This window comes from Jaculus jaculus, chromosome 16 (genome assembly GCF_020740685.1).
Source record: "Jaculus jaculus isolate mJacJac1 chromosome 16, mJacJac1.mat.Y.cur, whole genome shotgun sequence".
NCBI classification, from domain to species: Eukaryota; Metazoa; Chordata; class Mammalia; order Rodentia; family Dipodidae; genus Jaculus; species Jaculus jaculus.
Genome location: NC_059117.1, coordinates 68,686,450 through 68,714,156, shown reverse-complemented (window position 1 = coordinate 68,714,156; position 27,707 = coordinate 68,686,450). Strand labels below are relative to the sequence as shown.

The following is a 27,707-nucleotide window of genomic DNA, read 5'->3' as shown; positions in this document are numbered from 1 at the left end:
CCAATTCACTATGAAAAGGTTGCTGTTAAGAAGGTATTAAACATCTCATCCTTGAGTTTCATTCAACATATTAATGAGACCTTCTGAATTAATCTCTGGTCACGTACTGTGGGTTGATGTGATAAAACGGCAATAAATACTGTACAGCTGGGTTCATGTAGCATTTATCATGCCTCACATCTCCGACAGGTAGAAAATCTGCACGATTCTATTATTCCTGTGTTCTCCTAGGAGAATCCCCAGTGCTAACGAGGATACCACTTCTTCACTAGTTAATAATCTATAAAGAAAATATTATCAAATGATGGTGCTTGAGGAAATAGTTAGAAGGGGAAACTCAGAGAAGATTTTCATCACACATAACGAGGAAGTTCTCCGACCGCATAAGGAAAGGACTTGCGGTTGTATCGCATGTCTATAAAAGGTCAGTTACTCCTTAGGATGATTACCAAAATGTATGAGAGCCTTTCTTGGTTTTCAACCTTACCCTCTGAGAAAGAACTTCTTACAGAGCAAGACTAAGAGAGCCGATTACTTCAGCACCAAGGTACACCCTAAGTCTCTGGACTTGGCAGTTCTTAAAAAAAAAAAAAAACTCTTCAGAAAATATTCTTCTAAAATCTTCCCTAACAACTCTGACTTCTAAATGCGGACTGTAAAAGGATTCACAGAAACTACCCAATTAGATAGCAAAGCGGAGAGCAGAGGACACAGAGTGATCAAAAAGACCTAGCAGAGTTCCAGTTGGAGTCTGACCACGGAGCAGCTCTGAGGTTTAGTTCATGTTTATAACACAAATCAACAGCATAACGTTAAAAGTCATAGACTGCTTTGCCTGCAGAAGCTTTTCCATGTTGTAGTTGATTTTGTGGTCCTTTGTGATAAACTTTGGGGGAGAAACTTTACCATACCATGTTCAAGAAAAGCCTGCATATAGCATGTTATTTTTGCAATACTGTGACAAAGTACCTGAGCAAAACAACTTTGAAGGAGGAAAGGTTTATCTTGGCTCGTGGTTTGGGAGGTTTTAGTCTCTGGTCATTTGGCCCTCTGGCTTTGGGCCTAGGCCAGCAGAGAATATCACAGCAGGAGACTGTGGTGGAGGAGGGCTTGTCATCTCACAGGGGCCAAGAAGCACCAAGACAGGCAAATGAGGGCTAGCCTGAATATCCCTTCCCAAGGCACGTAACCAGTGACCACGTCTTCCATGTAGACCCCACTTCCTAAAGATGCTGCCATGAGCTGGGGACCAAGCCTCTCCCACAGGTGTATGCAACCTGCGTTGTGTCGTCCACATGCAACACAGATGACTATGCCACGTTGCAAGGCTAAAATGCTGCACACCCCCGCTTTCACACACGAGCCGTGGAGGAATATTCCAGGCCAAAGCTGCTGTGAAGAGCTTCTCTGAGTGGTGGGGTCAGGATTCAAACACAATGCTCTCTAGCTCCAGGACACAGCCCTGAACTACCCACTCTGCACACAGGCATGACAGCCTCCCAGAATGTGCTAGAAAGTGTCTTCCAGCAAACCAAGTGCTAAGATTTATGAGACATTGAATTCCTAGCAGAAAAAATCTCCGCTTTGGAAGTTTTCAAGGTCCAGGTGAGCAGCTTCCTTTCTAAGCCCCAGCTAACACTATGCATCATCCTTGTCTTCCAAAGGCTTGCTGCCCCAATAACGTCATCACAAGTTGAAAGTGATCATAAGTAGAAAAAGCATTTAATAAGCATCATCTGTCATACGTGCAAGTTTGGCAACGCCATCCACCACAGACTACTGGCATTCCCTCACGGTCTCATGGTTGACAAGCTGAGGCTCCCTGATGCTGCTTACATGAGAAAGGACCATGCCCACATGCCACTAGCCTTGGAGCAAATAGATCTCCATTCAAAATGTGAAGTCTGGTTTCTACTGAATACATATTGCTTATGTACCACCGTCAAATTAAAAGCCATTAAGCCTAAGTGTCTTCATTGAAGTCCCTCCTGAGCTCCCCCTACAGGCTGTCCTAAGCATTACAGGTGCTGCTCCAACCACTGGCCCACTATGTGTTGGGCACCATTAAATCCTACACTCTTCTCTATGACCCTGAGAGCATTAATATTTTTTTATTATATAAATAAGGAAACAGTGACAAAATGAATCAAAGTGTTTGCCCTAAATCGCAGTTGCTAAGCCTCAGGTCCAGGATTCTCTCTCTGTCAGATCTACTCACTCAACCAACTATATATACACACTGGATGAATTTCTAGTGATGTTCAAAAGATCCCTTTGCTCTGTCCCAATATCTGCACTCGTTTCATCCAGAGGTTGTGATAGACTCTGGAAGATGAAACAATACACAAATGTGTCCAGAGGGCCCTGTCCACCCAGTCATTCAGCAAAGTATACTTACAAAAATGAACGTCAATAGGTGCAAGCTAGAAAAGAGCATTTATCATGCACAGGATTTAGTGTCTTTTCCTGTCACTTGGCTAGTCATTCCCTTTAGGATGATTCTGTGTTGTTTTAAATTTATTCATCAAACCACCAATGGCTCCATGAAAGCTGGTTTTTTCTACTTTCAGCATAGCAGACATCTGGTCTCGTATTCATCTTAAAAATTATTTAAGATACATTTCACTTAACTCAGTAGATCAAAAAATATTACACAATGTGATAGAAATGTAGATATTATTTTATGCTGACAATTCAGGATTCAGAATGTGGTTCATATGAATCGGCAATGTCAGATCACATCACGTTACTTAGTGACTACCGTACCACATGACACAGTCCTAGGATAACTGGATTGCAAGAGCTGTACTTGTCGGTATTTCAAAGTCATTTTGGGGCTTGAAACTCCTCAAAACAAAGTCCTTTAATATCCTGCCTTTGGTGTAATATTTTACTTAAGTCTTTAATTCTGCTGCCTCGGGTGCTTCGCCGGGTGGCTTCCATCACTCTCCCTGTGTGTCACCCTGTCTAGTCTTCCTCCTGGGGCAGAAAGGAGGGTGAGAGGGGCATTTCCCAGGCTATGCAAGGTTGGCAAGGACTCTGGGGATCTAAAAGGTATTTATTAGTTTCTTAGTATTCATTAAATATTCCTCCTTACAGGAGTAATAATTCCCAATGCTTTCTGGAATCTCACTATATATTTCAATGTTTTGTTTTGTTTTTCTGTCTAAGTTAGTCTGTGGTCTGTTAAAGAAACTCCTATAATTATAGTCCTTCGTTGCTGAACAACACAGACACTTTCTGATATCTGCTCTATTAGGCAGCAACACTGTGTGAACATCAGAGCGACTTATACACCATGCCATCTCCAGGAGACACCATCCCACAGGACCCTGGTCACACATACTACCTCTGAGCCAAAATGTCAGTGCAGGACTGTCAATTCTGCTATTTTTTCCCTCCACTATTCTTTATTATTATTATTATTAACTCTCTCCCCCTTTCTTTTTATTTTGAAAGCATGGCAGGAGCAGATGCAAGCAGTTAGAATATAAAACACAGAAAGATGAGATTCTCTATCCAGTTTCTTCCACCGGTGATATTTTGAAAAACTAAAACACAGCCAGGGGACTGACATACCTGCACCAAGACAGAGAGAGAATGCCCTTCACACAAAGATCACCTTATTGCACTTTTCTGACTGAACCCACCTTTCTCTCATCTGCTCTTCCTTCATACTTGACAATCACTACTCTATGCTCTATTTCTGTAATTTTTCCATTTCAAATATGCTAAACAAATGGGATAATGTAGCATGTAATGGTTTGGTATTGTACTCTGCCCCCCAACCCCAGGTCTAATCCCCTGAACATTCAACCACAAGATGGATGTCATCCATTTGTCCACCACTTGCCAACTGGACAACTGGACAACTGGACAGTTTTGTGTCGTTACCAAAAGAGCTAGTGTGAACACTCATGTACAGATTTTTATGTGAACATAAGTTTCCATTTACTTGAAATAAAGGCCTGGAAGTATGACAAGTAAATGTTTGGTTTTATAAGATACTGGCAAACCATTTTCCAGAGTCACCATACCCTTTTGCAGTCTGACCAGCAGCCCATTATTAATTCGATTTACTCCTAGCTAGGATTTAAGGTTATCGTTTTTCTTTTCGGCTATCCTGCTATGTCTACAGTGATGTCATCTCACTGTGGCTTTCATGTGCCCTTCATGGTGGCTAATAAGGTTAAACTTCTTATCACATGCACATCTGCTTCCAGGATGACCTTCTTTTCTTTTTTTTAAGGAGAGAGAGAATTGGTAGGCCAGGGCCTCAGCAACTACGATTTAACTCCAGTTGCTTGCACCAACTAGTGGGCATGTGTGATATTGCATGTGGCCCACCTTTGTGAATCTGGCTTTGTGAGTGGGCTCTGGAGAGGGACCTGACCTAGGTCCTTTGGCTTCGCAGACAAGCACCTTAACTGCTAAGCCATCTTTCCAGCCTACAATGACTTTCTTAGTGACTGACTTACCTGTTGTGACTTTCACCTATTTTTTTCATCTTTTTTTATTTACTTATTTATTTATTAGACAGAGGGAGAGAGAAAGATACAGAGAGAAAGAGAAAGTGAAAATGGGTGCACTCCCATTAGAGAGCCACTGCAAAAGAACTCCAGACGCATGTGCCACCATGTGTGTCTGGCTGATGTGGGACTTGGAGAATCGAACTTGAGTCCTTAGGCTTCACAGGCTTTAACTGATAAGCCATCTTTCCAGCCCTTTTTAACCTATTTTTTATTGGACTGTTGGTTTGTTTAACTTCTGATTTTGAGAGTTCTTTATGTGTGCTAGATGCTAGTTCTTTGTCAAATACAGGGCCTGGTGCTACTTCTCCCAGGCTGTAGACAATCTTTTATGTACTTACGTAGCCTTCCCAGACTGCATGTCTTCCTTCTGATGCCATTCAGTGCGTCATATTCCTTTGTCTCGTATGGATTAGGCTTTGGTATCAAGTCCAGGAACTCTCTTTCACACTGTCCTGTAACACCCTTGTAGTTTTATTCTACACTGACTTTCAGGATGTTTTTGAAATAATTTTTATATAAAGTGGGAAGCATATGTTGAAATTTCATTTTTGTCAGTTGATCCAAGACCAAATGTCAAAAGGCCTCTTTTCATCTACTGAGGGGAATGAATATTTTTGTCAATGCACTTGGCCTCTTTCTGGATTCTTTACTCTGTTTTACTGATTTATATGTCTATTTCTTCAATAATCATGTCACTGTAGCTACATAATCCATCTTGGAATGAGGCCAACTAATTTCTCTCATTTTACTTTACTCCCTCAATACTGTTTTTGCTACTCCAGTTACATTGTTACTATATAAATTTTAGGATAATTAATCTCACCTATATTTGAAAATAATACTTCTAGGATTTTAGCAGAAACTATATTAAACCTGCATATCAACTTTGAACAAAATTGCTATTTTACTATGCTGAGCCTTTAAACCCTTGATCACAATGTATTTATGCATTTACTTATATTTTTTTCTAATTCTATCACAAGCCTTGTGTAGTTTATGGAAAACAAGTTTTGCAAATGTTTTATTATATGTTTAAATATTTAATATATTGAGGCACTGTAAATTGTTCTATATTTTTTATTTCAGTGTCTACATATGCATTTCTACTATAGAATCACATTTTAAAATCTTGTATCTCATAACCTTATTAAATCAACTTTTAAGATTTAGGGGTTGGTTTGTATATGTATTTCTATGATTGCAGATCACTTAAAATTTTCTGTGTAGAAAATCATGTCGTAAGCAAATGTTGATGGCTTGCCCCTTCCTTTAAACTTGTCTGCCTTTTGTCTCCTTACTGAAATGACTAGAATGCCCTAAACTATGCAGAATGGGGGAGGTGAGAATAGACATCCTTGTCTTTGTAGTGTTTAAGGAAAAAACAAGCAACTTTTTCAACATTAAATAGAATATTGGTTATGGGCTTTTCAAAGATATTCTTTACAAAGTTGAAGAAGTTCCTTTTTATTCCTCTTTCCAGAGAATTCTTGTCATCAATCAATGTTGAACTATACCAAGTTCTTTTTCTATATTAATGATTTTCTTCTCTGCAATCTGTTAATGTAATAAATTATATTGATTAACTTTTTAATATTGTATCCCTAAAATAGACCCTGTTTTTTCATGATGTTTAATTCTCTTTCTTTCTCAATATATTCACTAATTCTTCATGAAAGAATTGTGTTTCTATGTTCATCAGAATTGTGGGCAAATAGTTTACTTTTTGATACTCCTTTTGTCTGATTTGAGAATCTTGATAAGGCTACTTTCATCAGATAAATTTAAGAGAAATTATATACAACTGATGTCAATTCAACTTCAAATATGTAGAAGACTTCTTCAGTGAAAGCTTCTAGGTCTAGATCTTTCTTTTCCTTAATTCTCAAAATGCAAACTAATCGCATTAATGTTTATGAGCTTTTCAAATTATCTGTTTCATGTGGATAGACTTCGGGGAGTTTTTTATTTTGAAGTAGTGGTCTAATAGAACGGTTTATTTTGAAGTAGCGGTCTAATAGAACAGTATATGGCACTCTTCTGTTATCATTTTGGTGTCCACAGTGCCTGTACTGACACCCTCACATTCACTGCTCATACTCCTCAATTGAGGAGTCTTTTTGGTTAGGCTTGCTAGCAATTTGTCAGCTTCATTGACTTTTAAAGAAAATCAGCTATATTTGCCTCATTTTCATTAAAGTTGATATATATTTTCTCATTTTACTTTCAACTTACCTGTAGTTATTACAGTGAGTTGTTCTTATAGATAGAATATAGCTAGGTCATGTTTTAGCACAACTTTCCTAGTCTCTGTATTTTTAATGTTTTATTTAAAATATTTAACTTTAATGTACTAATTGATTTTTTTTTTTTAAGGTAGGGTCTCACTCTAGCCCAGGCTGATCTAGAATTAACCCTAGTTCCAGGCTGGCCTGAACTGATATTTTACAAATAATCCTATTTTTTCTCTGTTCTCTTTGTTTTGTGTTTTTGTGGCTTATGTTTCGCATATTTTTTTGCAAGCTATTTAAACATTTCGAGGAACTCTATTCTGACTTATTTACAGTATATTTAATGCCATCATTTCTCTTTGTATCATCTTAATGGTTGCACTAGGTATTACATTAGATATTCTTAAACAGATTGTTGCTACCCTTTTGTCAGTTTGAGAGAAGAATAGTAAAAAAGCTTCGCTAAATTATTAAACTATAAAGTGATTATCTGACATTCTTCTCCCCCATATACATTTACATCCTTACCACAGTATGTTAATCTTGTTTCAACCTTCAAACATAATTTAGAAATCTCAGGATCAATATTTTTGCTCACATCCTTTGTCACGTTCTAAGATTCCATCTTTAAATGTTTCCTTTTTAAAAGAATAAAAAGAAGGGGAAGGTCTATTGGGGAAAATTCTCTTAGCTTCCCTCCATCCATTCATGAAGAAAGGACATTTATAGGATTCTGGATTGACTGTTGACTGATCTTTTCATCCTGTACTTGAAAACTTTAAATTGCAGAGTATCAGCAGAAATCCAAAAACACTAAAACAATGTATAACAGACTGGGTTCTATTGAGTAGAAATATCCCCAGGAGGAATAGACATGAAAAAAAACATCACAACAATATCTGGCATATACACAAATGCAGTTGTTTTCACTAATGGTCATAGAGCTGATGAGGAAAGAAAAGGCGGGAGATTCTCAGGAATGTGGTAACTGCATTCTGAAGACTGCATAGCAAGATGAGTCTCCAGTGGGGGAAGGAAGCAAACAAAAGTCCCGAGATAAGTGGATGAGACGGTGCATTTGGGAACAGTTTAACCTAATGCTTGTGTGAGACCAGGTTATCCACAGAAGCAGGTGGAAATGAAATAGGAAAGACAGATGTGATGATTTATACTGGTTGTCAACTGGACAGGACCTACAACCACCTGGTAGCATTGGGGAGTTTAGGTGAACCTGTGTGCAAAGTCTGTGAAGGATTCTCTCGATCAGGTTAATTAAGGTGGAAAGACCTTAATCATGGGCAGTACCATTCCATGGGCTGGGATGCTGGACTATGTTAAAAGGTAAGAGGTGCACGCCTTTAATCCCAGCACTTCTTGGGAGGCTGAGGTAGGAGGATCACCATGAGTTCAAGGCCACTCTGAGACTATATAGTGAATTCCACATCAGCCTGGGCTAGAGTGAGACCCTACCTCAGAAAACAAACAAACAAACAAACAAACAAACAAAAAAAGCAAGTAAAGGTCAGGTTTGGTGGCACACACCTTTAATCCCAGCACTTGGGAGGCAGAGGTAGGAGGATCACTGTGAGTTCAAGGCCAGCATGGAACTACAAAGTGAGATCTAGGTCAGCTTGGGATAGAATGAGATCTTACCTCAAAAAATCAGAAACAAGGCCAGGTGGAGTGGTGCTCACCTTTAATCCCAGCACTCGGGAGGCAGAGGTAGGAGGATAGCCATGAGACTGAGGCCACCCTGACACTACATAGTGAATTCCAGGTCGGCCTGAACTAGAGTGAGACCTTACCTCAAAAATAAATAAATAAATAAACCAAAACAACAACAAAAGGAGAGAACTGGCTGAGCAGCACACACACCACTCTGTTTCCTCATGGTGGACTGAATGTGACCAGCTCTGCGTCCAGCTCCAGCCACCATGCCTTCCCCATCAGCGTGGACTGTAACCTGAAACTGTAAGGAAAATCAAATGCTTCCTCCCTTAAACTGATTTGCTCTTTTACAGTTATTTTGTTCCAGCAGCAAGAAGGTGACTCATACAGTGGGCAAGGGAGGCTTCCTGTCCTTCATCCCTACCAGGGAGCTTCGACATTACTCCATCTCCAGAGCTGTCATGTAGATGGAACTTGTCACTGTATTATTTAAGGCCATGAAAGCTACTATGACACCCTTCAAAGGGGCTTTTGGTGAGTTACCAACATTCTCTTTAGACAAATATGTATTAAAAATCTAGCCTATGAGCTGGTAAGATGTGATAATGGCCAATAAGGGACAAGAGCCTCTGCTGAGCTCTGAGCTTCTGTACTTCACTTGAAACGTCCTCCATCCAGTTTGTCCTGGGTGACTTCAGTGTCTCTGTGGTCAAGGAAAGGCATGACATGCTATGAGATCATGGCTGGATGGCAATACATCCAGTGACGTGTTTCAGCTTTCTCATATCTCTGGTGTCCCCACCTCTTGTCAGTTATTATGAAAACATTAACATTTCATAATATATATTTTGCATTATTTGCTAAATGAAAGCTTACCAATGCCAGTGGCTAAGAAGGAAATATCAGATTTATGGACAGTTTGCTAGATTCACACTCCTCTCCAGAAATGCCCAGGAACCAGAGATACTGATGCTGGCTTGATGTTCCCCCTCCCACCACTGCCAGTTGACCATGCTGACCTTCCATTCTCCTTGGAGCACCCAAGGTCTGCTATAGGAAGGAAATGGAACTCATGACTGTGTTTGTATAGGTGGGTGTGACAGAATAACCAGTAGAGATAGTATCCTTTTGGTGAAACCCATTTCAGAAAATGACCAAAACAAAACAATGAGGATCATCATGGAAGGGTTTTCTGTAGTAACAACAGCCCTTAACTACCTCCTCATTTCCTTTTCAGCTCAGCTAATAAAAAGAAATCTATGCCACCTTCTCACTGTCCCTCAAGGCAAACTTTGTCTCTTCTGCTTGGAGTGATGACTTTATCTAGAGAAATCAAAATACAGCCCTTCACTCTTCTATACCACTTAGAACTGAACTGAGATTCTCTTTAAGATCCAACAGACTCTTGAACACTTCCCTGCTGTACGTGGTCTTGTTCAGAAGAAATGAAATCTAAGAGTGTGTCAATAAAGAACGAGTTGTCAATCCATTGGATAAATTCCCTTTGAAAAGTAACTACACGTGCTGTATATTAACATAATTTATTAGAACAATTAGAATGCATCCTTGTTGTCTTTTAATTAGATTATTCCTTGTTCTGGTAATTACACTAGACAGGGGAGAATAATAGCTTCGGGATTCTAAAATCATCTGTAGACTGGGAGGAAAGAGAATAATCAATAATGGTGACGCACTGGAACTCTTAAATTCCCAGAAAGACAGTTTTTATCAGGAGCCTTCCTTTGGATCATCAGCATTATCTCTCCATGTCCAGACTCATCTTGCCAAAAGTTTGAAGGTAAAGACATGTGACCATTGACAGACATATTAATCCCACTGTCAGAAGTGTGGTGGGCAGTCTGGGCCACCTAAGACATCTACTCCCTCAGACACTGTTCCCCTGCTTCACAAAACGCCAACAAGGAATTGCAAATGAAGGACTTGAGATTTCATACAGTATAAAGCTTTGGACAGTGTGCATTTCTTAACAGGGAATATATTTGACTTTTAGCTTGTGGTCCAGGAAAGGAATCACAAACTTCTTTAATCGAAAAATATATTCACCTTGCTGAAAATTTCTCATAAATAGGAAAACTATATATAGTAGTTTACACATACACATATATAATTTCCATATGTGCAGATACCATTTGTAGATATGTAGATTGACAGAAAAGACATCCAGGTTTGGGGGAAGAAGATGAGGCCTGCAGGTGTGATTTAAAATACTGATTCTGGGGCTGGAGAGATGGCTTAGCGGTTAAGCGCTTGCCTGTGAAGCCTAAGGACCCCGGTTCGAGGCTCGGTTCCCCAGGGCCCACGTTAGCCAGATGCACAAGGGGGCGCACGCATCTGGAGTTCGTTTGCAGTGGCTGGAAGCCCTGGCACGCCCATTCTCTCTCTCTCCCTCTATCTGTCTTTCTCTCTGTGTCTGTCGCTCTCAAATAAATAAATAAAAAATTTAAAAAAAAAATACTGATTCTGGTTTTATGTGTTGGAGATCATTCAGATACCAGAAGGGGCTCTCCTGTGCCCTGTCCAGCTACCACCAAACATGCTGGGACATCCTAGAGTGCACTTGCCAGAATTTTGGGGGCTCCGTCTTGACAGGGTGATGAGTGGGCACAGTGTCTCCTCAGGAGCAAGCCTGTGGATGACACAGTGATGCTGGGAACACAGAGTTGAGCCCGTGGACATGGAGCTTTTGGGGATACAAGACAGCCCTGACATCCACACAAGCCCAGGTTACAGGAATCTCAGTCGATGCAAAGTCCTAATGAGACCATGTCTAGACGGTATTGATCCTCCACTAGAAGAAAAATAATTCAGTGTGACTTCTTTTCTAGCTTGGTCCAAACGTCATCCAAATTGTGATCATTCATTCACACACTGCAAACACTTGCTATCACCATGGACATTTGATCTGTGACATAGCCAAGACTCAGAGGCTTCCTCACATCATATTCATTACAGATGTTGATCATATATATTCATCTTAAAAAACTCCGATATTGAACAATCGGGTAAGAAAGTTATTCAAGGGCTGGAGAGATGGCTTAGCGGTTAAGCGCTTGCCTGTGAAGCCTAAGGACCCCGGTTCGAGGCTCGGTTCCCCAGGTCCCACATTAGCCAGATGCACAAGGGGGTGCACGCGTCTGGAGTTCGTTTGCAGAGGCTGGAAGCCCTGGCGCGCCCATTCTCTCTCTCTTCCTCTATCTGTCTTTCTCTCTGTGTCTGTCGCTCTCAAATTAATTAATTAATTAATTAATTAAAAAAAGAAAGTTATTCAAATTTATTAGTGATTCTAGAGCAATTAGATGACTCATTAAAATGCATCTTTTTATTCATTGCTAGGGAAACTAGACAGACCTTTAAAAAACTAGAAGACCAGCGCACACCTTTAATCCCAGCACTCGGGAGGCAGAGGTAGGAGGATTGCCATGAGTTGGAGGTCACCCTGAGACTCCACAGTGAACTCCAGGTCAGCCTGGGCTAGAGTGAAACCTTACCTTGAAACACCCCCCCCCAAAAAAAACAAACAAACAAATGGAAAGAGCACATAAGCTGAAGGAAAACAACTCAGTTAACATGGGTAAGATACCTCAAAAGGGTCCTTAGCTTAGCTATCCAGAAGGTTTTCCATGAGACCCCTGGAATTTTGGAACAGAGGCACCTCAGATGCTTATCCCAGCTTGGAAGACATGGTAGAAGAACCTATTTATATTGTCGTGGGTGCCACCAAGAACCGAGGGTTACCCACTCTGCTTACCTTCAGGCTGGTCAAATGCACCAGGTAGGGGGCTAGAGGCCACAGAACCTGGGCTTGGGTGCGAAGCTAGGCTGAGCAACGAATGTCTTTGCAGGAGGTTGGGGGAGGGAGGGTGGGGGAGGAATCATGCTTCACAGTTGTTGTACAAAGACAGCATGCTCCCTAGGCAACGGGGTGGTGAGCTAGAATTGGGGACCAGAAGCAGAATCTGAGGGAGGCTGAATTTCCATTTCCCTCCGTGGATGAAATGCAGCCTTGGGGGAGACTGTCAGACGGCTCCGGAACATGGACAGCTCACAGGGCAGAGTCTGTCCTCATGAAAGGAAAAATAACGTAAGCACCTTGTTTTGTTGCAACAATATAAAGGCACAAAAAATCATCTTGCCCAAGAATGCTAAATCAGACCGGCCGGAGGGCTGCCAGGACCGCTAGTTCCACATAAGCGCCACCTAGAGGCAGAATGATCATTTACATGCATGCTCATGGTCTTTTGTCTCAAGAATCCAGGAGAAAGGTTTCAGTCTGTAAGGTTTTATGCTGGGTTTCGAAACTTTGTTGCCTAAACTAAAGTCAAAAAGGCTAACACAGGGGTGCTTGAGTAACTAGACCCATTATTTGGCAGCATAGATTACTTCCCCGAATGAACTGCGTGTAACTTCTTATAAGAGCAGAAAAAAAAAATCCTACATGGGTCTTAAAAGAAGCCAATGGTGAATTTCCTCTTCTTGGAATTCCTGACAAACAGAAGCATTCAATAACAAGCCAGAGGAAACCACACCGTGTTCACCCTTCCCATATAGACAGGCAGCAATAGCAAGGCTTGGAGTGGAGTATTTCCAGGGAAAATGACAATTTACAGGCCACTTCAATCCTGACACACGGGGGTTAAGGCAAGGACGTATGTATCAATTCTAGTTATCAACAGAGCAAGAGAGGTGAAAAGCAGATATGTGTTTAAAAGATATACACCTATTTGAAAATAATGCAAGAGTGGGTATGATTTAGTATAACTTAACGGGCAAAGTAAGACTCAACTAAGGAAACGCAGCCCTGAGAAAACACTTTAGAATTAACATAAAAGCCGTGCTACATTGTCTGCTAGAACCTAATCCAGCCATTCGAACTTGGCCAAATGTGAAATTAGTCAAACTCAACATGAGAGGAATTTCACTATTGATTGGATAATTGATGTAAAAGATGCATGGACTTAGCAGAAGTAACTTCCAAAAGTAAAAAATAAATCGTGTATCTCACCACTGAGGGATGACGACATTCTGTGCCATCTTGGGGAATCAACTTTTGCAGATGTTCTGTAAAGTCACTGACTCTGGGAGAAGCCAAATAAACCCAGACTCCTTCGGTACCCGCCTTCACAGTGACAAGAGTCCAAGGATGAAATCTTTTCTTTTTTCTTTCATTATTATTATTATTATTATTATTAGGTTTTTTTGAGGTAGGGTCTCACTCTAGCCCAGGCTGACCTGGAATTCACTATGGAGTCTCAGGGTGGCCTCGAACTCACGGTGATCCTCCTACCTCTGCCTTCCGAGTGCTGGGATTAAAGGTGTGTGCCACCACGCCCAGTGAAACCTATTTCTTAAGATTTCCCCAGAATGTAATTCCAGTCATTGTTTTTATATATTTATTATATACTAAAATTTTTTATTTCCTTAGTTGAGAGAGAGAGGGGCAGAGAAAGAAGGACAGAGAGAGAGAGAGAGATGGGGAGAGAAAGAGAGAGAATGTGCAGAGCAGGACCACCTGCCACTGCAAATAAACTCCAGGTACATGCGCCACTTTTTGCATCTGGCTTTACATGAGTACTGGGGAATTGAACCCAGGCCATCAGGCTTTGCAAGCTAGTGCACCTTTAACCAGTGAGCCATCTCTCCAGCTCTGAAAAGTATTTTTAATGTCATGTAATAGTTTTCTCATTGGCTAACCATTACATAGTGAGTAACATAACTCATTACATAATGAATTCTTTATTTTAAAAAAATATTTATTTATTTATTTGAGGAGAGAAAGAGAAAGAGAGACAGAGAGGGAGAGAGAATAGGAACACCATGGCTTCATGTCACTGCAAATGAACTCCAGATGCAAATGCCACTTTGTACATCTGGCTTACATGGGTACTGGGGAATCGAACCTGGCCCATCAGACTTTGCAAGCAAGTCCCTTTAACCACTCAGCCCCAGTGAATTCTTTCTTGATGCCACAGGGAAGAAGACCCAGAGGCAAGTCACTGGTCTCCAGCCTCTCCTATAAAAAAAAAAAAAAAAAAAAAAAAAAAAAGGTCCACTGTTTCTTCTCAAAGGAGATCAGTCCTATCAGGGACTGTCTTCCAAATTTAGCTGACATTTTCCTTTGTCTTTTTAAAACCAGTACAAATTCTAGGAAATGTTTGCCAGGTATACTATGATGGGATCAAAGAGTTTTTTCCCCTATTTCTCTTTATTTATTTATGAATTCAGCTCCGTCTCCATTACTGCTGCGTAGCTGCCTCATTATACAAAGTCCTCTGTACCCTCCCGATCATTTTCCCCTGAGGGTGCATATAGTTCAGTGTTACAATTTTGTGATCTGCTGGATTTTTCTTCTGATATTCTAATTTATCCTAAATTAATGAATTCCATTCTTTTTTTCTCTACCATTCCTATTTATTAAATTCACTGTGAATGTGAAGTTTGTTTTCAAAGGAAACCATGATTCCTTATTCCTAGCATTAACAATGAATTTAATAAACATTACATATTCAATTGTAATGAAGACAAATTTTGTTGAAATGTGAGTGTTCCAGGCCTTCCATTTTCCAACAAAATAAATTCATGTTGCATAACCTTCCCCCTTTTATCCCACATTGTAAGAATAAAAAAAAATGCTTTTTGATCATGCAAGTGGCAACAAAAATACAAGAGGAAAAGCAGAGAGAAATTATGTGGGATTGTAAGGCCATAACCTAGAGACAGTGAATACAGCTATTGGGGAGTAAAAGGGGAAACAGAGAGGTGAGGGAGAAGAGACAGAAAGAGAGAGAATGAATGAATGGATGAATGAATGAATATGTGTCTGGTGCCAGGACAGAGTCAAAAATCACTGGAAAGGGAAAGAAGAGGGTATTAAGAGAATTACATAATTTTCAAATGCCTTGGAGAGATGGGTAAAAGTGAGAATTGTTGTTTATTTATCATATATGCTATATTAAGAATGAATGAATAACATGGGGCCCTGGTTTTACTTAGGTTATACAAATATCTGCAAAAACTGGTATTTATAATGAATATCTACACTTCAGTTTCTGTTACATGTCATCAATGCACACATCAAAACACACATATAGGGACTGGAGAGAAGGCTTAGCAGTTAAGGTGCTTGCCTATGAAGCCTTAAGAACCCAGGTTTGATTCCCCAAGGCCCACATCCCCCTCCCTCCCTCCCTCTCTCTCTCTCTCTCTCTCTTAAATAAAAATAAATAAAACATACATCTAATCAGCCTATGAATTTTCAAAAATTCTCCATCTGTTTGAAATGGTAAACCACCCATCAATTCTCAGACACATTTCTGGGAAGACTTCACAGGCTACTAGAGCAATTAATATATATATATTTGGGGTTGAAGAGATGGCTTAGCAGTTACGGTGTTTGCCTGCAAAGACAAAGAACCCAGGTTCAAGTCCCCAGGACCCACGTAAGCCAGATACACAAGGTGGCACATGGCTCTAGAGCTCATTTGCAGTGGCCGAAGGCCCTGCTGAACCCATCCCCTCTTTCCATCTGCCTCTCTCTCTCTCCCTTCCTCCCTCTCAAATAAATAAATATGAACATATTATAAAAATTTTTATGTGAAAACAAAATATTTGTTATTGTCAAATACACAAAGATGCATGAGGGGACCCTGGTTGCTATGTAGGATAAGGTTTGAAACTCCTGGCCATGCATCCACCATGAAGATTAAGAACAAAAATTTATAAAACCTTGTACTGTGTATAGTGTACATGCGGTGTAAGATTACTCATAAAGTCAAAAACAATTTGGTTTGGTGGTTTACTATACAGATAACTGAGAAGAATGCCCATGAAACCTAAATTGGAATATGGGGACAGTACTCTCTCACACCTGACTTACATTATTAAAACTCAATATGGAGCCAAACATGGTGGCACATGCCTTTTAATCCCAATACTTGGGAGGCAGAGGTAGGAGAATCACCATGAGTTTGAGGTCAGTTCTTAACTACAGAGTGAGTTCCCAGTCAGCCTGGGCTAGAGTGAGTGAAACCCTACCTTGAAAAAACAAAACAAAAAACTTAATATGGCATAATATAGCATGTATTGTTCTTTTTTATATTTTATTTATTTGTTTGTTTATTTGAAAGAGAGAGGAAAAGGCAGATAGAGAGAATGAGCATACTAGGGCCTTCAGCCACTGCAAACAAATTCCAGACACATGTGCCACACTGTGCATCTGGCTTATGTGGGTACTGGGGAATGGAACCTGGGTCCTTAGGTTTGCAGGCAAGTGTCTTAACCACCAAGCCATCTCCCCAGCCCTTATTCTTTTTTTAAATAAAATATTTATTTACAAGCAGAGAGAGAGAATGGGCATACCAGGGCCTCTAGCCACTAAAAATGAACTCCAGATTCATGAGACTCGTTACTTTGCAGGTAAGTGCCTTAACCACTGAGCTGTCTCTGTAGCTGGTATGTATAATTTTCCAGGAAATACACAAAAGAACATGCAGTTATATTAAAATATTACCCACCCAGTATTTTACACATATATAAATTAATATTTTATTTATTTATTTATTTGAAAGCAGTGTGAGAGACAGATAGAGAAAGAAAGAAAGAGAGAGACAGAGCACCAGGGCCTATTGTTGCTGCAAAACAACTCCAGATGCATGAGCTACTTTGTTCATCTTGCTTTAGGACAGTACTGGGGAGTCGAACTTGGGTCATTAGGCTTTGTCAGAAAGTGCCTTAACCACCTGGCCAACTCCTCAGCCCCATATTTGTAAATTAAAATTGTCACTAATTCACATGTGCCACATAGCAAGGACACCTGTGAAAGAATGAGAAATGGAGCATTCAGATATGTACATAGTATTGGAGAACTCCAAGGTGTTCCAAGGAGCTAAGCAGCCTTAAGACACAAGGTCCCATCTTAACATTAAGGGAGAGGATAAGGGTAAAGCCAGAGCCAAAGGCAAAAGTGGACTGGAGGCGAACTTCCCAATGAGGATCTCTGAGACACCTGTGAGGCGCAAGTTCCACTGCTTTGTGTATTCAAGCTGACAGTAACTGCATGCAAGGAAACAATTCAGCCAGACTGAAGGGAAAGAAAGAAAGGAAGGAAGGAAGGAAGGGAGGGAGGGAGGGAGGGAGGGAGGGAGGGAGGGAGGGAGGGAGGGAGGGAGGAACAAAGGAAGGAAAGAAGGAGGGAAGGAAGGAAGGAAAACCGTGAATACAAACATCGGTGTTCAGACTGCCTTGGCTTGGGGGACCAGCGCATCCCCATCATGGACTCTTACCCAGTAGGTGATGAAGTATAAGACAGCGAATCCTCCCCAGACACTGTGCGGTTGTTTGAATACTAACGACCCACATGCTCACTGTGTTTACTAGTAAACGTCCCTGTCACTGCTGAGATTAAGTAGCATAATGTATGGGGTCATTATTTACAGGACCTGGCTCAGAGTAGATCTCAACAAATATGGTGGATTTGAATCTAGGTAATATTTCATTGACTTATTAATCTATCTGCAAGCACACAGAGAGGGAATGAGCACACCAGGGCCTCCAGCCTCTGCAAACAAACTCCAGACACATCTACCACTTTGTCTATCTGACTTTACATATGTACTGTGGAATTGAACCCAGTCAGGCTTTGCAAACAAACACCTTTAACCACTGGGAAATCTCCCTAGCCCCTAAATAATGTTTCATTAGACCCGCATACAAATGACTCTGTGAATCTTGTAGAGAAATAATCTGTCTTTTCTTTCTAAGCATGCATCGTCAGGCATGCATCCATGCCCCCGTAGCTCTCACTTGAAAACTGCAAGCATGAAAGAGACCCCACCCTGGTGTGGATTCTGAGAGGTACAAGGTGTAGCCAAATAGAAGTCCCTCTTCCTGTTGGCTCACATCTCAGCAGCTTGCTAACCAGGTGGAAACCCCATTTTCTATAGTCACAGCACAGCATACAATGCCCAAATCAGAAGGAATCCAAGGAGGATGGTCTCCTTTTTTTCAACAAAAACAGCTCTACAGATGACTAGGAAAGCCGTGAGCTGATGTAACCCTTCATGTGAAATTTTGTTGCCACCTTCAATGAGACACCATATAAATCTTCTTTCTCTTTCCTCTTTCCTTTTTTTCTTTTCTTCCTTCTTCCCTCCCTCCCTTCTTTCTTTTCTTTCGTTCATTCATTCTTTTCTTTCATTCTTTTTCTTGCTTCTGTTTTCTTTCTTTCTTTCCCTCCCTTCCTTCCTTCTCTTTCCTTTACATTTCCAACTATGATCCACGGCAGAAAGAAAAATCAAATGGATTTGCCTACTAGTCAACATTTCTGTGCTATACTTTTTTTCTTTTGTCTTCATAGAAACTTCCTCCAGGGGGTTCCTTGATAGGAACAAGTTATGCCAAGAACTAGAGATCTTGAGGCACAATTTTACCCTTGACATATGAAGAAAGAACATTTTTCTCCTGGATTTATGGCGTAATGGAACTTTTACTCTTTCTCACTATAGTTGGCACTTTTTTTTGTGACTGCTGCACACCATCACACCCACATCATAAATTCATAGAGCGCCCACGGCTGTGGCCTCCAGGTAGCTCCGCCGTGACCTGATGCGGAAGCCTTGTCTCCAGGTTCCCTCGGCGTTCATCGGCTCTCCATCCCTCTTCCTTACTGAGATCTGCTTCCAAATATATTTCACTAGCTGTTTTAACTTTCTGTTCTTTCTCTTAAGTTCAACCAACTCTTTCATTTCTTCCTTTTGTTTCTGTGCCCTTCCAAGTTTGAGACCCAACTCCAGTATACCTTTGCAGAGGAATACATCTCCAAATTCATGAACATGTGATAACTTTGGGATGCAACTGCTTTTTTTAAGATAATTTTAGCAACACTAATTGAAAGGAAATTTTTCGGCTTTTGGAAAGCCATCGCCTCAGGACTCAGCTATAGCTTTTACCACCTCATGATAATGCCTTCAGATGCAGTATAATACTTCACACGTGGGCTCCTTTCAACTCCCACAATTCCAACTCCACTGTTTTCGATTAGAGGCACAAGTCTGAGAGTCACGCAGACATGGGTTCAGATCCAGTGTCTGGCATTGAACTAATCTGGTGAAACCTGGAGTAAGCCATTTACCTTTCTCAACTCCAGTCTCCTTGTCTGACAAAAATATCAACATCTTCCTAGTAGCAATGCTGTGAGTTTAAAATAATGTCATCTTGTGACATGTACCATGTCAGGTATGTGGTAAGCAGCCAAACACAGGAGCTACTTTTTTACTGGAGTAAATTAAAATGCACGAAAATTTTCCATAGGATAGGTTTTTCTCCCAAAAAGCTCGCAAAGATGACTTTGAAAGCAAGCAGTTCTGAGTATGATGTCACATGCCTAAAATTCCAGCAATTAGGAGGCTGAGGCAGGAGGATTACAATGAGTTCAAAATCAGCTTGGGCTACATAGTGAGTTTCAGGCCAGATAGGACTACATAGCAAGTCCCTCTCTCAATACCCTCCCCAAATAGAAATATAAATAAAAGGCCAGACATTAAATCGTTATTTACTAGACTCTAGGTCAAATACCAAAATACCCACCCGGTTCAGTATTTTCACATGTACAATATAACTATTTACCTTTAAATTTAAATTATAAATGGATAATAAGCAGAGAGAGATAGGACTGGGGAATGCTCTATTATCAAAACCTAGATAACAAGGTCATACATTTGAACACACCATTCAGTGTCTCTAATCTCACAAAGTACATCCCTTTTAAAACACATTTATGGCATCAACCCATGAAGAATGGTTATTTATATACTCAGTTGCCAAACGTCTCCTGAAAGGAAAAACTTAGTAACTATTATGCACATGTCACAGATTAAGCTTTTATGTACAAGATAAACAATAAGAGGTTGAGACAAGGTGGAAGGAAGAATGAGGACGAGCATGGGGGGAGAAGTATGGTGAGGGGTGCTGTCTGGATTTGGGCTTTTCCACATGACAACACAGAGAGGATGAACACAGCATTTGTGAATACTGTCACTTCTCTCCATGGAAACAGGGTGAACAATGGGACACCTCCTAACTCTCGAAACAAAGGGAAAAACTTTAATTGCCCTACAGAACTTTTGCCAAAAGATATATACATATATATATATATATGTATATATATATATATGCATTATATATATATTATAATGATTATATATATTATTATAATTGTAAGCACAAACCAAAAATATCTACACATCATGATAAAATTGATTGCATTCAATCCAACAGAGTAAGTCAGGTTTATACTTTATCCTTGAGAGGTAAATAATTTTAGGGCACAAGAATGGAAAATTCATTGATTGACCACATGCTCTTAATCTCTAAGGAGATTGCTCAGTGGTTACAGGCACTAGCTTGCAAACATAGCCTAGCTTCAATTCCCCAGGACCCAGGTAAAGCCAGATGCACAAAGTGGAACAAAGAGTCCAGAGTTCCTTTGTAGAAGCAAGAGCTCTAATGTGTCATACGCGTCTTCGTTCTCTCTCTCTCTCTCATACATAAATAAAAATAAAGTATTAAAATGAATAAATAAGAAGAGAACTTGGATACACTTAAAAAAAAATCAAACAGACCTGCATTTAAATGCTTTTTCTTCTATTTACATGTTGGGCAGATTTTTTTTTAAATATTTTTTTGTTGTTCATTTTTCATTTATTTATTTGAGAGCAACAGACACAGAGAGAAAGACAGATAGAGGGAGAGAGATAGAATGGGCGCGCCAGGGCTTCCAGACTCTGCAAACGAACTCCAGACGCGTGCGCCCCCTTGTGCATCTGGCTAACGTGGGACCTGGGGAACCGAGCCTTGAACCGGGGTCCTTAGGCTTCACAGGCAAGCGCTTAACCGCTAAGCCATCTCTCCTGCCCTGTTGGGCAGATTTTATAGCCATTATGTACTGAGCTTCCCAATTTCCAAAATGGGTCCAAAAATACTTATAAGCTAGTGGATTCTCTCTTTTTTCTCCTCTCTCACTCACCCTCCATGCCTTTTCAAGACTAATTACCAGTTAGGTTGGTGAAATTCAGGTTTATAGTCTTAGTTACACATGGATACAGTCACAGTACAATGGCGTGGACAAAATCTTCCTTCTCTCAGTTTTGCTTCTTCTAGTCTGAGAGAAATCAGAGCCCTACAGGGATCAGTTTAACCATTTCCTTCTTTTCCCTGCCTTCTCTCCAGGTTCTAGCAATATCCATGAGCCAAGGTTATTCTGAGGTTCTGGCTCTGTCTTCCCTTCCCCGCCCCTCTCATTTTCACTCTGCCTATCATTTCCAATGCACAGATAAATTTCACTGGCAAGTTAAAGGGAGAAACGGTTGTTTTGCTCACGGTCTCAGAGGGTCCAGTGTTTTCCATTGTGTGGGGGAGGGTGTGGGGGAGCAGAGCTGCTCATACTCTTGTGGGAGAGGAAGCAGGAAACAGGTATTTACCACTGTTCAACTGGCCTTCTGCTCCCCACTTTTATCAGGGGCCTAGGTCATGGGATGGTGGGACTTCCTCTGTTAATCCTTTTTTAGTGTCACTCATAGCTATGGCCTTTCCACCAGCTAGGTGGTTCTAAATCCAGTCAAGCAGATGATGAAAATTAATTATCAGACAAGATACTTGCCCGCTACCTCCATGCCCAGCCAGGTCCAAGATTTAGACATCTCTTAGAAACTTCCTCTTTTCAGCTGAACCAGGACATCAGCCAACATAATAAAAGCTTTATAACTTTTGGACAGGCATCTCCATCTTATAAATATATCTAGGTAATTCATATCACCTACTCACTATTTTGAAAAGGAGCATATTAATAAAAACCAATACAAGGACACAGCTTGAATGAACGCCCCACGGGCCTTGAAGCCAAAGTCTAGTAAGACACCTGCATGCTCAGGGGAGGGCTCTGAGCCAAACTCTTCAAGTCACGCTTCATGCCCAAGCTCATCGTTGCAATCGGGACAATATCTTTTTTTGTTTTAACAAAAATTACTTATTTATTTATTTGCAAGGAGAAAGAGACTGGTGGGTGATGGGAATGGGTGCTCTAGGGCCTTGCAAATGAACTCCAGATGCATGCCCCACTTCATGCGTCTGGTTTTACGTGGGTACTGGGGAATCGAACCCCAGTCATTAGGCTTTGCAGGCAAGTGCCTTAGCCACTGAGCCATCTCTCCAGCACCCAGAAGGTATCTTTTAGGAAGAAAGGAGAACTAATCTGTGGAGGGAGCAAACGCAAAACCATAATGCTCATGAAACATTGTCAGTTAGCACTTCTTTTTCACTTGCTTGTGCAGTTTGTTTGCTTGTTAAATGAGGGGACTGATGTTCTCTACCTCTGAGCAACACCCTACCCCCGGGAGGTGACCTCTTGAGGACACTCAGAATTCCAGCGTAAACATGACTCAGTGACATCTTAAATCAGGGAGATGTTTAAGTCTGAGCTGAGAGGGTTTCTTGGACATCTCGGTTCTCCACAGAATAAAGTATGACGTAGCTTCCACGGAGGTCCCATAAAGGGTTTCTGGCATTAGCACAGAGGGAGCTGTTTCTTTGGGTATGAGACGACAGCCTTGTTGCATTGCCGCGAGTTTACTGACCCTACATCATTAATGCGGAACACGGTATGTCTGTGCCAGGATGAAGCTCAGCACTAAGACGTTCACACAAAGAGGTTCACACAGTGAGACTACTCTTAGCTGGCCTCATATGTAGGAAGCAGTCCAAGTCCTAGAGGCGAATACCCGACAGAGTGGACTTGTTACTGAAATCAGTTCCAGTTTCTTTCCCTTTGGGGCAGTATCACATGGCTAAGTGGCAAAGTTCCACATTCACAAGATGCATCCCCATGCTACCCAACACCACTCCTCATGTCATGGTGTGTTCTGACCCTATATCCACATTTCATTGACAAGAAATATAGACAGATTATCCTCATATCACATCATATCAGGGGATGCCTAGAAAGCTTTTTCTTCCAAGTTGAGTTCAGAGAAAAAAAATGTAAGCAGGTCTGAATCTTTCTATGGCATATTCATCATAGAGAATTGAATACATATCTTTTTGGAAGTAGGTGTACATAGTTCCTCTAAAATGAAAGTAAGTCCACAGTTCTATAAATGCTGTAATGGGAATTTTCTGTATCATCTTTTTTATTTTAAAAAAGTATTTATTTATTTGAGAGAAAGAGAAAGAGGCAGAGAGAGAGAATGGGCATGCCAGGGCCTCCAACCACTGCAAATAAAGTCCAGACACATGAGCCACCTTGTGCATCTGGCTGTACGTGGGTACTGGGGAATCAAACCCAGGTCCTTAGGCTTTGCAGGCAATGGCCTTAACCACTGAGCCAACTCTCCAGTCCATTTTCTGTATCATACTGACTGGGCCTTGAGGAACCCAGATATTTGGTTAAACATTATTCTGCGCATTACTGAAATGCTGGTTTGGATGAGTTAGAGAAGACTGGGCTTCCTGCTGGGCGTGGCCCTCATCCAAGATTGGAACTCATGGAGGGAGATGGGGTGAGAATAAATTTCTCAGCCTGGCTGACTTCACCTATTTGTTCTGTCCCGCCTCCACACTCTCGCCATAGCAATGGCTCTCTGGGCCCACATCCTGCTTTCAGCTGTCCTGGATTTCCAGTAGACCCTGGACATGTCTCTCTCCAGCACTGTATGAGCTCACTCTGACTCATAAATCCATTTCCATAGCTCTGTTTATAAACAATCTATCAGTTCTTTCTTCTCTGGAGATCCGTGACTAATACAAGTGTTGAACCAAGAGCCAAAGATTAATTACTGACATCAATCCAGCAACTAACCCATGCCTCTCTAGGAATTATGTGACTATTTTTTTTTCATGAGTCATCATATGTCATTCTATCATTCATTCTGGAAGTCTCTTTAGGCATTTGCAGCGTGTTATATTATATCGAGATGTAATGCACTGGGGAAGGCTGAAGTGAGATTAAAATGGAAAGACAGTTAGAAATGCCACCTACAAAGCCACCTTGAATACTAAGAAGTACCACATTTTACTTTTTCAATAAAAAATTGAAAAAAAAACTGGAAAGTCAGGACGATCAACATGTAATACAAACATTTAGGGATTGAGAAAAGGTAGTTTTTATTTCATTAATTTAATCAAATGTTGGAACACTCAGAATGGTGTGTCTATATTGTATAAGAGCCATCTTCTCACTCCTGCCAATGGTTTTCCAGAACATAGCCTTTTCTCTAGGTTGTAGATACAGACTCTGCGAATCATGTCTGGGGCTGTCTCCAAAAGAACAAGAACCAATTTATAAAACATTGGCAGCTTTTCCTCTTACATTAAAAAAAAATCTACTTTCAAACAGGTATATATTTTGGGGCCTTTTCATGACATACCTATCTCCTTGTATTGCTTTTTAAAGTGACTTTCAAAAGGTCTCTTTAGATTGACATCCAATACTTGGAATTGTGAATCACGGTCTCTAAAATCATGATTAACTCTGTTTTCAATTTCTTTGCTCCTTTTCTACCAATCCTACTCAATGACCTTCATAAGTACCCAAAACAAATGCTGTGTGAAACCATGACAGCCCATTGTGACTTCTCAAAGCATCACTAGAAAGGAGCCACACAGAGAACAAGGCCATTTCTCCTAAGGGATAATAAACTGGAAGAAAGCAAGCCTTACCTTTGTGCTTGAACACATGAGGTATGTTTAAGAGCAATACTGCCTTTAAGATGGAGGAGTACACGCTGGTTTAATGAGTTTAGATAAGGGGTAATTTTGCTGTTTTTGTGTCTTTCTGTTTAAAAGTTTTTGTTTGCCTCTTTTGGGGGGTGGCGAGGCAAAGTTTTACTGGCTTAAAAAGGGAAGAAAAAGAAGAAAGCTGGTACACCAGGTCTGCATTATAGAGGTCATGATCTCAAGATGAAACCCCAAACTGCTGGGAGTGTCAGCTTTTCTAGGAAATAACCACATGATGTTTGTAGTATGAACAGGATAGGGGTAAACAACAGTTACATACTGTAACATAAGGGGGGTACAAGAGGTCACAATGCTACACAGGTCAACAACAAAGTTACATACTGTTAATTAAGGGGGGGTTCCAGAGGTCACATAGGCAGAACTGAAGCAAGAAACATTTTATGCCATGGAATCACAAAGATATTTAGAAACAAGGAGATATAGGAAGGTCATGGTACATTGTACAGAAGGACCACCCCATTCCTTAGGTGACAGTAAACACCCACACTGCACAGAGGGATCATCCCGTTCCTTAGGTAACAGTAAACACCCGCACTGCACAGAGGGACCATCCCGTTCCTTAGGTGACAGTGAACACCCGGACTGCACAGAGGGATCATCCCATTCCTTAGATGACAGTAAACATCGGCACTGCACAGAGGGACCATCCCGTTCCTTAGATGACAGTAAACACCTGCACTGCACAGAGGGAGCATCCCATTCCTTAGATGACAGTAAACATCGGCACTGCACAGAGGGACCATCCCGTTCCTTAGATGACAGTAAACACCTGCACTGCACAGAGGGACCATCCCGTTCCTTAGGTGACAGTAAACACCCGCACTGCACAGAGGGATCATCCCATTCCTTAGATGACAGTAAACACCCGCACTGCACAGAGGGACCATCCCGTTCCTTAGATGACAGTAAACACCTGCACTGCACAGAGGGAGCATCCCGTTCCTTAGGTGACAGTAAACACCCGCACTGCACAAAGGGATCATCCCATTCCTTAGGTAACAGTAAACACCCACACTGCACAGAGGGACCATCCCGTTCCTTAGGTCAGAGTAAACACCCGCACTGCACAGAGGGACCATCCCGTTCCTTAGGTGACAGTGAACACCCGGACTGCACAGAGGGATCATTCCATTCCTTAGGTAACAGTAAACACCTGCACTGCACAGAGGGAGCATCCCGTTCCTTAGGTGACAGTATACACCTGCACTGCACAGAGGGACCATCCCATTCCTTAGGTGACAGTAAACACCTGCACTGCACAGAGGGATCATCCCGTTCCTTAGGTGACAGTAAACACCCACACTGCACAGAGGGATCATCCCGTTCCTTAGGTGACAGTAAATACCTGCACTGCACAGAGGGAGCATCCCGTTCCTTAGGTGACAGTAAACACCCGCACTGCACAGAGGGATCATCCCGTCCCTTAGGTGACAGTAAACACCTGCACTGCACAGAGGGATCATCCGGTTCCTTAGGTGACAGTAAACACCCGCACTGCACAGAGGGATCATCCTGTTCCTTAGGTGACAGTAAACACCTACACTGCACAGAGGGATCATCCCGTTCCTCAGGTGACAGTAAACACCCACAATGCACAGAGGGACAATCCCGTTCCTTAGGTGACAGTAAACACCTGCACTGCACAGAGGGATCATCCCGTCCCTTAGGTGGCAGTGAACACCCGCACTGCACAGAGGGATCATCCCGTTCCTTAGGTGACAGTAAATACCCGCAATGCACAGAGCGATCATCCCGTTCCTAAGGTGACAGTAAACACCCACACTGCACAGAGGGATCATACCATTCCTTAGGTGACAGTAAATACCTGCACTGCACAGAGGGAGCATCCCGTTCCTTAGGTGACAGTAAACACCGCACTGCACAGAGGGATCATCCGGTTCCTTAGGTGACAGTAAACACCCGCACTGCACAGAGGGATCATCCTGTTCCTTAGGTGACAGTAAACACCTACACTGCACAGAGGGATCATCCCGTTCCTCAGGTGACAGTAAACACCCACAATGCACAGAGGGACAATCCCGTTCCTTAGGTGACAGTAAACACCTGCACTGCACAGAGGGATCATCCCGTTCCTTAGGTGACAGTAAACACCTGCACTGCACAGAGGGATCATCCCATCCCTTAGGAGACAGTGTACACCCACACTGCACAGAGGGATCATCCCGTTCCTTAGGAGACAGTAAACACCCGCACTGCACAGAGGGATCATCCCGTCCCTTAGGTGGCAGTGAACACCCGCACTGCACAGAGGGATCATCCGGTTCCTTAGGTGACAGTAAACACCTGCACTGCACAGATGGATCATCCCGTTCCTTAGGTGACAGTAAACACCTGCACTGCACAGAGGGATCATCCCATCCCTTAGGTGACAGTGTACACCCACACTGCACAGAGGGATCATCCCGTTCCTTAGGTGACAGTAAACACCCGCACTGCACAGAGGGATCATCCCGTC

General features: G+C 41.6%; 1 protein-coding gene across 3 annotated transcripts in view; it reads right to left on the bottom strand.

Moving 5' to 3' along the window:
* Positions 1 to 27,707, bottom strand: part of Fhit (fragile histidine triad diadenosine triphosphatase) — a 1,635,415-nt gene that overhangs the window by 1,202,866 nt on the left and 404,842 nt on the right. Inside the window, exon 1 of one of the 3 annotated variants that reach the window (XM_045135947.1) lies at positions 12,198 to 12,302. The exons of the other annotated variants lie outside the window; for them this stretch is intronic. The gene's annotated coding sequence lies outside the window, so the exon portion shown is untranslated. Of the gene's footprint in view, positions 1 to 12,197; positions 12,303 to 27,707 lie in introns of those variants that run through there. 3 annotated transcript variants of the gene reach the window in all.